The sequence below is a fragment of the Bombus affinis genome, chromosome 1 (genome assembly GCF_024516045.1).
Source record: "Bombus affinis isolate iyBomAffi1 chromosome 1, iyBomAffi1.2, whole genome shotgun sequence".
Lineage (NCBI taxonomy): Eukaryota > Metazoa > Arthropoda > Insecta > Hymenoptera > Apidae > Bombus > Bombus affinis.
Window position 1 is genome coordinate 12,716,618 of NC_066344.1, and position 14,406 is coordinate 12,731,023.

The following is a 14,406-nucleotide window of genomic DNA, read 5'->3' on the forward strand; positions in this document are numbered from 1 at the left end:
CCGTCCGTGTCGTTTCTGTGCTGTTTGTTAATATCGCGGTACATACATACGTACTCGTAGCTCGTGGTTCCTCTCGAGGGCGTCGTGGTTACTGGTAGAGGGAGGCAAAGAGGGTGTAGTGGAGGGGGGGAAGTAGAGGCGCGAAGTCGTAAACGTGGCAGAAGTATGAGTCGCGAGAAAAAGAAGGAGGATGCAAGAGGGGAGAGGGGGAAGTCCTGACACGCGCCAATCACATCATGCTTCTTCGGTTGCAAACGTGTACCGAGCAGTACGCGGTTTAACAGAAAGAAGCGAGAGAGAGTGATAGGGAGAGTGACAGGATGGCGGCATGCGGGACAAAGAGCGAGGGGAAGGATGATGCACGCGCGATCGCGCTAGCTCGCTCGCCCGACGGCGCTCGCTCGTTCTCTCGCACGGACGCCGGGAAAGATAGCAGAAAGTAGGACGCGTATTAAAAACCACAGACCGTGTCCCGTGGCGTCACTTCTCGTGCCTCGCCGCGGCGCGTCGGTATTACCCAATCGAATTCATCATAACTGGCACGAGAAACGTACGAGCGAGCAAATGAACGAACGAATCGACGGACATATGGAGACATGGACGAGTTGTCGAATTGAAAAAGAGAAAGGGAGGGGGAGAACTATACGACGTTTAAAAGAGAGAGGTAATTTCGGTGATAAGCGCGATCAGCGCCAAGGCGCGGTGATCGATGGAAACACGGACGCCCAGTATCTTACGATCTATGATAAAACTTTCGATTTCGATGCGTCGATCGCGAGATCCGTGTAACGCCGCGGCCAAGCACTACGGTGAATCGTGCTTTCTTATTTTCAGTGTTTAGCCGAGGAGAAGAAACGAGTCACTTCCTCTCATTATTGCATTCCCAAACGAAATTTTTGCACGCACAAGTTCCAGAGAAATATTACCCGAGTGCTAAATTTAGCGACTGATCGAAACGAGACCAACGCCGTGGTGCGGCGATCGCGGGAATTATAAAAGGTGCGAGCGCGCCTCTTCCGCTCGAATCAATGATCCTTAATTACGTTTGAAAATTAAGCTGACGCCAAAGTATCGCGCAACGAGTAAATGAATTTTCCTAAGGAAATTAGGTCATGCCCTTGAAGAGTTATTCGTGAAAGCTTAAGGAATTTCGGCATCGACTATACACGCTTCATCGACTATTATTTGACGACGTTTAAGTAAGTACGATCTGATCTTCCAATATAAGCTTACAAATCCACCAAAATTTCATCTTTTTGGCATGAACAAATTTATATCGAACAAGATCGAATCTGTGACCTAAAAAATCGATCGAAGAAACCTAGAACGTTGTTGTTTGCATATCGAACGCTCGTAAATTTACCAAACTATATCGATAGAGATAAACAAAAGTTACAAAGATTGTTCCCTTCTCTTAAAATTATTACACCAGCCTATTCAACGCGCATGGCTGAATAAATCGAACGTTTCCGCGATGCTAAACATTTTAACACCCCGGCTACTTTGAATGTCGCGCGCATGCGCTCAGTAGTACGGATAGCAATTCTTATATGCGATCCTTTGGACAAGCTTTTAGATGTTGATACCATTGGGAGGGCGCCACAAGTTAGGAGAAGCAATTTGGCGATGCGAGATATGTACACGTATATGGTCTACTTTTCGAAGTCGGACCGCGTAGACGCGATTCGAGCGCGCATTCAAATACGTCTTGCTTTGCATTTGCAAGTACAATGAAATTATGCAAGCGTGTTATATTGCAATTATATGTACTCGCAATAAATCGGTAATAACGGAATAATAGCCGTTACTAATACACCGGGAATGCGAGCTGGGATATTTCCAACGGCATACATTTAGTAACGGTGATCATAACACGGAGACTTACGATCCAATAATACAATTTGTAATACGGTACTACAGAAAAGAATTGTTTTTACAATTACTTTAAAAAAGACACATTAGAAATAAATCTGTTATACTTATTACATATACAGAAATAAATCTGTTATGCTTAGACTGCGAACGTTTATGCAATTTTATTTTATTATGGAAAATTTTAATGTACAATAACATAACGTAATATAGACGATATACATAATATAAGAGTGAGCACGATACGAAAGAATATATGCAATAAGAAAATATGCAAAGTGATACACCTGTCGTAATATTTAAAGACCAAACCTAATTTCTCTTTACAATGTATGCTTGATTGTTGTGTCTATAAAAATTTCAATGTACATAAACATTTACAGTCTAGTTATAACTACTTCAAGTCTTGTCAATGAATTATGTAATTTCATACGATTAAAAGTAATAAACGCACTTTAATAAGATGAGCAACATAGCTGAAACTTATTTGTAAAATCAGTGGAATTCGATCGTACCATGATTACGATGCAAGAGGGTAAAAGCTGACGTGGACACGAGGGATGAAGGTTCGGCATCGATAAATTCGCCAACGTATCTATACCGGTGCTGTAGCCCGCTGGGGACGTTGAATAATAATTATTGTTATTGGCTCGGCTTGGGTGTTATTGAGTTATTCCAATGCGAGTTTATCAAAGTGGGTCAAGCGATTCAATAGCGACCGCCGTGGAGGAGAAACGACCCATCGTCTTAACGTGGCGTGGGAGTGTACGTATAGCAGTAGAATAATGTGCACACGATCAAACACACACCGGCAAACGCCACCGAATTGGTACACGTATAAAAAGTGACGAACAACCAGACCGTAAAATCGGCGCTACTATTACGAGGAACAATTACAACGATGATATTTCTTTATATTATTCGAAGAAAATTGGTGGAAAAAATTGGTACGTATTTATTTATATGAAATATACAACTGTAAAAATGCAAAAATAGTATAAGGCTATCTTCTAATAACCGAATAACGTAATTCAAAATATTTCTAGTTTTATTTGAAAAGGAAGACAATACTTTGTTCTTGAATAAACGCGATTTCTTATTTTCTTTTTTTTTTTATCATAAATACGTACGTATGTATCTCAAATATTTGTCTAATTCTTAAAAATCGGAATCTTTTAAAGAATCTTTAAAAAGCATTTGTTCTCGGATAAATATTATACTGCATTATTTTTACAACTTTGTAATTCAAATATTTTCTGATTCTACAAAACTTAAATTTCTCATTAGTAAAACAAACAATATTTTTATCTAATTCCAGGATCAATTTACTCGGGAAAAACAGGAACGCAGGAGAAACAGAATTCGTGAAACGTAAAATCGTTATCTAATTGAAATCGTGGAAAAAACAAATGTTGATTCGGAGCTTGGTGCGAGTTATAATCTCAGTAACGATTCCGTATGTATACATTTGCTCTTCAATCCGTAAAGTCCGCTAATGACTCACTCACTCCACCTTCCGTACGCTCATTATCCGTCGCTAATTATCATAAATCCCAGCTCAATCACGAGAATAGAATGGCAATGTTAATAGACACCTTTTCGGACAAACAACGGTCACACGTAACCAACGTAATTTCGTCACGGGATTTTCACAGGCAGTCGAGAGAGAGAGAAACTAATTATCCGGCTTTCCATTAGCAACAGGTAGAACGACGGACGAGCCATAAATTCCTGTAGGAAAGCGAGGAAACCGGATTTTCTTCGCTCTTGGTGAGAGTTGGAACAACACTCGATTGTTGCATAATAGGGACAACAAGGATAAGAGGCGTGTGTCCTCGGTCAGACTGGCAATAAACAAACAAAGAATATTTGACTGAGATGTCACGGGTAAATAAGTAAACTGACGACAAATGAAAATACAGCCCAAGTCCCCTAGAGAGAAACGAAATCACGAGTCACGAGAGAACCGAAGAAAATGAAAAAGGTCGCGTGTCTATATTGGAGATCGCTTTCGAAGTCACCGGATGATATTGTAAAAAGAAGCGAAGAATTATTAAGAAAGTTTGCCATCATTCACGCTACGCGTGTGATTTACATGTTATTTAACCTTCCGTAAGCAAACTGGCTAGTTATGTCCGAATGTTTTTTTACTGTTATTTATTATTATATTATTACATTATTATTTTACTGTTTCCGACTTCGAAAAGATCCTCAAGCTATCCTGAAATAGTTATCAATGTTTTTACTACGCCAAATGTTTGAAATATTCCTCAATAAAAATAGACATTCTTTTTGGAGAAATTGTAGAATGAAATTTAAATTAGATTCTCAACTACTCGATTTGCCTACGAAAGATTAAATGTACTAAGAATACGGATATCGAAAATGAGACTTCCGGGGAAATAACTGTTTGCAAGGTATCAGAGGATTATATTATTCCTTCCAAAACCGTATGGTATTGAATCGTCACAGATTCGAATATGTGTACTAAGCATATTTTCACACTAATCAACTACTTTAAATATGGTTAGTTTCGATGTAGTTACACGTCTTAATGCAACAAGAATCAATTGTACATAACCACTTGAAGTAACCACATAGAAAAGATTGTATTATAAAATGTCTTGTACAGAAGTTCTATATGCCTCGAAACGCATGCACGATGCGCTCGCAAAAAGGGTAGTACCTAAAGAATATGTAAAGCAGGTTAAACGATGTATCGGAGACACAGCCTTGAATATTCATGAATACTGAACAACTTTTTTGGAATGGTATCACATTTAAATTCCACTCGTCCTCTGTTACCGCGTTCTACGCTCTATTTGTAAGCATGCACTTTGCACTTTGCTTAACACACGCGTTTCCTATTGTCGTTACGATGTTCAAAAATCATTTCCTATCATTTTCCAAGAGAAACAATATCTAGCGTAAAGAAAAGAAGGGACCTTGGGTAAAATTTGCACCTGTGCCCTGTAGGTCTATTTCGTACCCCTTACTGTGCGGATAATCGTGATTTATTGTGTGCAAACAGCGGACCCAAGCGGAAATGTAACAAGTGAATTTCGACGCAGCAGGTAGATGTTGACGTGGTCTATTGTCGGGAAGAGTGTATACATCGTTGAAAGAACCGACCCCATCCACTCGACAAGGGATTGCGACGAATTCGTGCCGGCCACGTGCCGCCACGCTTACGCAAACCCGAGAAAGCTGCAATCCCTTATTCTACAACATTTTTACTACTCGGAATAGTACATAGTAAAAGTTAAAGTGACAGCCAACTTTTACGAGACTAATACTTTACCTCTGCCTAACAAGAGCAGGAGGACATCCACGACAATAGTCAATGTTACTCGTAATATTTCTTCGAGGGAAGACTCTATTTGGAGTGAAATACGATCATTATAAAATTATGAAAATTGTCTCCTTGATTCTACGACGATAGAATGATACTGGTAAGGTTGCTTTTGATCCGTGGAGAAAAGAAACATACGAAAAAATTACGTAGTTATATTTTCTTACACTGCCACTGAAAAGTATTTGGCCACTTTATCTTTAAGGCTTAACTAAGTAAAGGTATCGCTTATTTTTCACGTAATTTAATTAAAAAGAAATTACAAATAAAAATTACGTATTCATAAATAATGTCTACATTCCGTGGGTATTATTATTTTATCATCACTATATATAAGGTTACCTTTATATAACCAATATTAGTTATACGTATTAATACATATGCAATGAAATGTTGGCATCCACGAGAATAAACGTAACCCTAACCAAGTTATGACACAATTTTTGAACAAAATTTACGAAACATTCCGGTGAAGCTATTTATCCCCGGACTATCTTCAAGTCTCTAAAATACAGATCAGATAGATTCTTGTAAACTTGTATCATATTTGACTCGAACAATAACGTTTCAAACTAATAGATGCATCGATGAATATCGCGTTTCAAATTTTAATACATTGTCGGTCGATTTTCAAACAATTAATAAAATGTATTATTTGTTGATTCGCTAAGAAGATAAATCTGTTAAAATGTTGGGAAACTATAGAAAATTTGAAAGTGGCAAAATGCACAGAATACACATAATTCACAAGGCTATACAAAATACTTGAAATATTCGTATACGGCTAATTATAATATCTAGCGCTAGAAATAAATGAATTTGTTTAAGTCTTATCTCCACAGTGGCATTCACAAAAATGTAAATTCGCTTAAGCACCCATAGTCTAGTCATAGGTAATAGTGTAGGTTAAATCGCAAAATTATTTTCATTTTCGTTGAAATGAACTCGACTCTTGGCCGTTTGTCCGATTTTAGAACTCTCTTTTAACGAAGCAAAGGGTCGAGATGAGTCTGTTTATAGAGAGAGAAATTTCGAGCGTTCGTGTCCCCTTCGGGTTTGTCTGGTTCGCGAAGCGTGTCGTCGGGGTCCGGATGAAAGTAAAAGTAAAAGTACCGAGAATGGGCGCCAAAGTATACGTGCACGTGTGTACCGCGATCTGGTCGCGTGAAACGCGACCGTCGAAGGGGGACGCGGCTCGCCACCCGTTTTTCCGACCTTTGAAATTGTACAGACGCATTTCTAGAATGGCACTACGACGTTCGCCGAGTGCTTTCACCAGTGTCGATGCGTCGTGAGCTCTCTGACGTAACCAGTTTCACTGGAACGCGTCTCTCCCATAACACAGACCTAATTTTTAATCGACGTCAACCTGTTTCGAAGCGATTACACGATGCAGCTCGTCAAGGTGATGATTAAGTAATTACCAAAATTAAGGCTTCCGGATGCAAGTTGTTTGTATTCTAATTTTTCCCATATACTACTGTTAATATTATTATTCATATATATATAGAGTATTTGTCGCTTTTTTATCGCAAATAGTAGATTTATGAACAAAGTTAAAAGAACAAAGTTTTACTATCTTTTATACAATAGTTTGAATAAATCTTCTTTCATTGTTCTTCGCTTGCGCGGTATTAAAGAAATTACGAATATTCTTAATTGGTAATGAACATTTTTACACTGCATCGTGAATGTAAAAATGAATTGAATATTTTCCTTACAAATCTATCATTTACGAGGAAACTGGTGAAGGCTAAGGCCGGGTGCAGACGAGCGACTTTTTGACGTTGCATTTTCGCTGCATCGTATATCTGTCCTCGTTGTGTTTAACTGGGGAAATAAAGAGAGACGTATGACGCAGCGAGAACGCAGCAGGAAAAAAGTTGTCTGTCTGCACCGGGCCTAATAGCACGAACTTGTATGTATTAATGTATCATTCGATAATAATTTTGATCTCTGACGAAAATGAAACTTTCAGAATATTTCTTTGAAAACGGCATGAAACAAGAGTCACAATTTTAAAGATTGTACATTAATTGACTATGAACGCCATAAAACTCTATATAAAGAAGGTGATGAATTTTACAATAGGAAAGGAACGCGTGAAAATCGAAAGAAAAAAACGCTATCGAATCTTTGCAGCCGAGTCGGAAAGATATTTCCGGTTGATAATTCCATATCATTTCCTATGTTATCTGGTGCACCGCTAATTTTACAAGTATATCGCTCGCGAGTTATAGCAGATTGTGTAACTTTTTAATATCAGGAAAAAGAGAGAAAATAGATGTTTTATATCTTTCTATCTTACTTAACAAACACTCCATTAAATCGATTCGAAATAGAACTAGCTAGTCACAGATCGAGTATACGAAATGAGAAATAAAGATCGTAATTAAAGTTTCTTAAGAATTGTTATGACGACTATACATATCCATATTCTTATGAGCAACCTAAGCAGAAATTTATTTCACCTATTAAACGTTATAACGAGTATTACATTTTAAGTATTTTATATACTTTTGCATATTATATGCATTTTGCAAATTTCGCAAACAGTCCAATGATAACTTATGTAAAAGGTAATTGTAACTCGACTATACGTTCGAAAGATACTTGGCAAGAGTCGTGTAACGTTTCAGTGACTCTTTCCCATTCTTTTCAGGTGGTTGGTGATCAAGCTCGGCTCTGTATCGCGGACGAATTGCCACGCTCGAGTAGATTTAACACCGGCTGCGCAAGTACCGGTAGCTGTTCGAAACGGGAGCGTTAATTGTAAACGCGGCTAAAGGGGACGCGGGACAAAGAACGAACAACGTGACGGAAAAGGAAAAAAAAGAAAAAAAGAGAAGGCGGAGAAGAAAAAGAAACGAAAGACGGGAAAAACAAACGAAATAGAACGGACGATCGTAAGCCCAGAAAATAGAGTGCAAACTGCCCTTGACGCGAACGAGAAGCAGAGCTTGTATCTTTGTAACGAGCCCGCGTAATCGCGCAATGCCGCCAATGCCACAATGCAGCTAATTATCAGCATTAATGCTGGCGAGAGTCATGAATATTCATACTTGACATCTTTATCGAGCAGCGGGAAATTGGAGTCGTTATACGCGGGCCTCCTTTTTGACCCACCTATCCACGCGAATCGATATGTGACCCGTGCCACGGTTAAGGAAATTAAAACTTCTCCCCTTCTATGTATATATACCTATGTATATCTACAATTTTCTTCAATCTCGTGTAAAATATAGCGTGAACCAGAATAGTTGTAGAGATTAGAAGAAAGAATGAATGTATAAAAAATAGTGGAGGAGTGGACTTGTGCGAATGACAAAGAGGGAGTGTGCAATTAAATTATAAGATTAAATTTAAGTAATTAAATATAGAGTAAATAGAGTACAGTTAAGTGTAAGTTTAAGTGTATATATATATTATATATTTATTTGCATTATATATTTTATATTACATACTACATTATATATATACATAATGATCTAATGTATATAGAAACTGCGTAACAGTATGAATGAGACATCTATGTAAATCAATCTCTGTTTTTAACCGGCAAAAATTAATAATATATATGTATATAAATGACGTGAACATAAATTCGTGGTATGAGTGAAAAATAAGGCAAAAATGAAGGGTAACAAAATTGCTTTGGATACTCAGTTTTTTTAGAAAATCTAGTTTGGCAACTTGTTAACTACCTATACCCTAAGCCGAATCGGTATGCTACATAACTCGCGTCACAGTTAAGGAAATTAGAAGTTCTCCGTCTATATATATGTGCACCCCTCGTTCATATGGATTAGGCCACCTATGAAAACTTAATCGCGTTAAGACAACATTTTATTTGTATTTTTAGTCAACTTATTGAATGCCCGGTCAGATTTTAAGGTATCCTATCTAGACTTCTCGAGGTATCCTATTTAATTCACCGTCAATTTCTTCAGCAGTGTTTAGATTAGGAAACTATCGAGATCGGCATATAATTATTATAACTTACTATGCCAATGTAGTCCTTTCAATAGCTTGCTTTTTACGAACGCACATTGGGTAGCAATCTTGAACGAATATAAAATCCTACATGATTAATCGTTTCCTTGATGCTTCGAAATTTTCATACTCGATTCTCCTCGAATGGGAACCTTAAAGGAAAAAATATCATTCTGCACCTTCGACATAACTCGAACCATAGAATCTCTCTCGTTTCAATTGCATCACGAATTTATACCCATAGTGTGAGTTTATTTTATAGTATACGAGATATTCTACGTACGAGATTCCAAGATGCAACGACCTGGCTAAAGAAACCAACTGAGAGAAAGGGAGAAGCTTCTTTCGAGCTCGAATAAGGCGGCTTACTTGTTTACCGAGTAATTAGATATTCTTGCTGGCCGGGGGGCACTTTGACACGGATTCGCGTGCGTCTAATGGTGCAAGAAAAAACCTCTTGGCTGCTCGCTACTAACCTACTCAGTTCTTTTAAGAACCGTGCTACCTCAAAATGTTCTTTTTGGGTAAACATGAGTTACCAAAAAAGAAAAACAAATTTCAAGAAAAATCTCCATTTTATGAAGATAAGTTGAGAGCTACAATGAGAAATTACGATACGGTAGAACACTGTTTAAAGTAATACAGGTAGAAATGGACTAGTAGGTGGATCAGGTAAGTATTTCTCAAACTATTTGTCAATAATTGTCAATAATTGATCAACTAATTGCATCAGACTTAATTACCGCATCCTGTGAGTTTCACATCATATTTTTGGTAAATTTTAACGTGAAACAACATTTTAATTTCCGATTTACAATTATTTTTTGAATGATTGTAAAAGCAGTTATTGATACGTTGTTCGATATAATTATATATACCATTTTTATGAAGTGAATTTTTACAAGATATTATTACAATTCTCAGGTAAAATGAATTTAGTAAGATAAAATAATTCTTGTTCGAGGATTAAGTATCGCTCGCTATAGCAAAGAATAGATGAATAACAATTTAAATTTTTATTATTCCAGTGGCTCTATATAAAGATAGTTCGTTATACAAATGGAGAAACATAATATTCAATACCTTTAAAATATTTCAATTTATGATGTTTTTAATACCAAACGTTGGATATTAGATATCTCATATCTACAATTTCAATCCCAATATCGAATACCATACTTTCAAGCATTAAAACTTATCAAGATTCTCAAGAATTATCAAAACTTAAAAGACTCAAGATTCAAATTTTATCTAGACTTTCGAAAATCTTAAGTACATATTAAATTAAGTTTGAAATAATTCTAATCTTAAAAATATTGAAAACTTTGAATGATTTCAAAATATTCAATATTCAAACGCGCAATCACTAACTACGAATAGTATACAATACGCAGACCATAAACGAAAAACATAATAATCGATTTAAAAATTCAGTAATGAATTCCATGTTAACAAAACTATTCCCTTTGTATTGCTTGTGAAATTAAATATGTATCCTTGCATCCTACTGAATATTACAAAAATCATCGTTTACCTATTTACAAAATTTCACAGAGTTATTACTTATTTGTAGGAAATTTATATTTGTGAATCTACCAAATTATTCGAAATGAAGAAATTAATAAAAATGGACTTGTTCCCAAAAGATTCCTTATGCAATCGCTTACGATATATCATGTTAGACCAGAACTAGTGTTAAATATAAGGGTTGGAACAGAAAGGGTGAAACATTGCGAACACAAATAAACGTCTCGCTTCATCGAATTGCTGCGTTTCATTCGCGAAGCATCGGGACGGTGTGAGTTCATAAAGAAAACGTTCTGAAGGTTGTCTGTTCTAAATCTGAGGCGAGATGTGGCAGCGACCGGGCACACGGCTCGTTTGCATCGTCGCTACTGCGGAATTCGCGACGGAACGCCTGTTGCGCGCGAAAGCCACTCGTGACGTTCGTAGAATCGCGCGCAACCCCCGATTCCCAGTGACGACCAGCTAAATTTTATCGCACATGCCAACAAATACTAATACGATATCCGATTCCGTCTACTTTTCTATCTCTTATCGTTCTCCAGGTACAAAGCATCGTTACCAGGTTATTTCGCACACTCTTGCATTTTTATCGCCATCGCGTTGCGTTCGTCTACTGCTTTTTTGCCATAGTTTTTCCTTTCCTTCTGACGATATTTCTAGGAACTTTTCAGTGAAACTTGTTCCATATGGAATGCGGTTGAGTTTGTCTCACGCGGCGGGTAATTTAAATCGTGCATACGGTTACGCTCGATACCTTTGCGATTAACTGCTATTTATACATAGGTATAGATAAAGATTGCTAACAAGCCTAGAGGAATTAACGGGTAATAAACACGTATACTTATTAAACGGAGAATCGATAAATGAGACTCGCTTTCGTATTTATGTATTTCGTTAACACGAATTATGATAAAAATGTGGTATGTTTCTATTTACTGGTTACATATATGTAATTGGTACTTATGCTTGCTACTTATGAGCGTAAAAAAAGTCGAGTAGACAAAGTGTAAAACAGGAAAAAGATGTGACACTTTGCTACATCGCGCAATAAGGAAGAGCGAAATCGTATGTACCTGTAACTTCGCAGATGGACCGAGTCGAACAAAAAAATGGGCAAAACGAGTACAAGCAGGCGAATAATAGAGAAAAAAAAGGGAGTGGGAGAGAGGGAAAGCAACGTACTAGCGTTGGCGAGTAGAGGATAGATGGAAAGGACGAAAGACTATACGCACGAAGCGAGAGGTAGACGGTTGAAAGCGAAAGCGAAAGCGAGAGGCAGAAACAGCAAAGAGTGAGAGTGAAGCGTAGAGAGAAGGCAAAGTAGCGGGAGAAAGAAAAAGAGAGTTTGGCAAGCGGTATACTGCGGCAACAAAGAACTCGAGAGCATAGAAATGAGTGGTTGAGGTTACCTGATGTATCATTCGCTGGCAGATCAGTGACCAAGTTGACCGGTGGTCGTGAGTGCGTTTGCTGTTGTTGTTGTTGTTGTTGAGTTTGCTGTTGCTGTTGTACCTGATGAAGGGTCTGTTGTTGAGGTCCCGGCAAAGGTAGGTTAGTCGAGGTATTGTTTTCGGCGAGAATCGTCGGTACCGAGGAGGAGGAGGATGACGACGATGATTCCGTAAGGGCCGTCGCGGTGGTGTTCTCGAGGGCCGTGTGGCCCCCACCTTCCCCTGCCCCTGTAGCCATTCGGCCCTCGTGCATTCCAGCAGACAGACAGACGGGGGTCCCTCCTCCTGCACGTCGTCCTCGAGCGCACGCACTTCTCTCGAAACACCTACACACTCTCTTACGTGCCCTCGCTCTCTTTCTTACCCCCGTCTATCTATCTGTCTGTCCCGTTTCCCTTCCTCTTTGTCTAACCAACGGAACCGCGCGCGCTCGCTTTTCTTCCTTCTTTATTCCTCTCTCTGTATACGTTCCCTCTCTGTCTCCTTCTCTCTTTCTCCTCGTGTGCGCACGCTCTTGCTGTCCTCCTCTCTTTTTACTACTACGCTCCCCGCGCCGGCCAGCGCCGTCTGAGCGTACCGAAACTACACCGTCTCTTTCAACCAAACATCAGTATATCACATAACAGCGACATCACACACGCCCGCGGAAAAATGAGCCCCGCGCGGATTATTAACCTCCTGTCCGCCGGCTCGAAAAAAATCGAACGTTAGACAAATGTAGGTCTGTAGGCCACTTCACTTACACTTTGCATCGGGACGGGCACTCCCTTAGTCAAGCGAGCGTCCGGCGCACCGTTGCGCTCTGACAGCACGAGTTCCAGGACCGTGTGCTTAGCGCCGGTGCCCGCCGTCGATTCTCTTTATCGGTACCGCGCGCCCAAATCACGCTTTTCGTCGCCCACCTTGTTGCGATTCTTGCCATTTCTATACATCTATTAACGTACGTTTCCAAGTCTTTTCTCAACGTGTCATACGCGTTAATTCAATCGACAGTCAAGGTTTAATTAGAACGATCGAGCAAAATTAGGCGCGTTATATTTATGAGATCAAAACTCGAAAAAATGGAATGCGAATTCTTTTACGTTCCCTTCTTGATCTGCGATGTACGCGTTAATTGGTTTTGTTTTAATGAGCCTTGAACATTAGAGATATAAAATATATTCTCGTATTATAAGGAAAGTTTAATTTTTGACTCACTAATTTTTAAAAATGTTATTTCGCTTTATTGAATTACGAATGTTGTTATTCAATACTATTATTCCGCTTTATCGAATTAAATGCTTTGACGAGTGTGCAATTGTAATTTTGAACAAAATTAAAAGATGCTAGTTAATTAGGCGTTAAAAAGTTATACATTTGAATAATCATAGATAAAAGAATCAAAGATTGTTCGGTTTGAAAAAAAAATCGAAGAATGTTAATTTTTACTATGGTATAGTACATCTGTCTTGTAAGAATGAGCTAACCATTTAATTTGCGCCCAATTTTACCATTCATAGGCACGGCAGTGGATAACGAAAGGGAAAATATTAACTATACCGATCTCGCACACGCTACATGATGTAGAAAGAGCTCGGCGAAATTTAATGTACGAAGCCTCGAACATTGGGAATAATCTTCCAACTGTTTACTTTCAATTGTATCACATCGAACAATAACAAAAGGGAAAGTATTTTGAGAGAAGGAACGTATCGAGCGAGGTTTTAGTGGGTACCAGAATTTGCTAGTCACGGCACTGTGTTCCAATAATGTATCACGGAAAGACGCAATTTCCGAAAGATTCCCCAGTTCCCTCGTGTTTGCAGGCAGTTAGAATCTGCAAATTGAAAGGCTGTCAGATACGTTTTTCACGTTATAAATGTTGTCAATTTACCACTGCCTTAAATATGACGGTACCGTCTAAGTAGGTCAGATGTCACAATATCTGGACGTCTTATTATGGGGCGCTTTTACACCAAATGTTGCATAACTCGCCACGCACGACTTCACCAAATATAACCGTGTAAAAACTATGACCTGACGGACATAATGCGATGTAATCCCTTTTCATTGTACAATACACTTGACTAACGCTTTCGAACAACGTTTGCAGCGCTATCTAACACCGATCAGCGCGAAATATGAAATACAAAATTGCCACGTTCCTTCTCCTTTATGTTTTCCTATAATAAAATGTATATTTCAAAGTATTTATAAAAAATTAACAAGGTG

General features: G+C 38.4%; 1 long non-coding RNA gene across 2 annotated transcripts; it reads left to right on the top strand.

Annotated features, from left to right (window-relative positions):
• The first annotated feature begins 217 nt into the window (after positions 1 to 217).
• On the top strand, positions 218 to 9,316 carry LOC126921499 (uncharacterized). Of its 2 annotated transcripts, none has more exons than XR_007712361.1 (3): positions 218 to 2,819; positions 3,191 to 5,324; positions 7,887 to 9,316. It is a non-coding gene; the product is annotated as an uncharacterized LOC126921499 (long non-coding RNA). The 2 variants fall into 2 exon arrangements; XR_007712362.1 differs by lacking the exon at positions 7,887 to 9,316 and having other exon boundaries at positions 218 to 1,199; positions 1,570 to 2,819; positions 3,191 to 4,797.
• Positions 9,317 to 14,406: the final 5,090 nt, after the last annotated feature.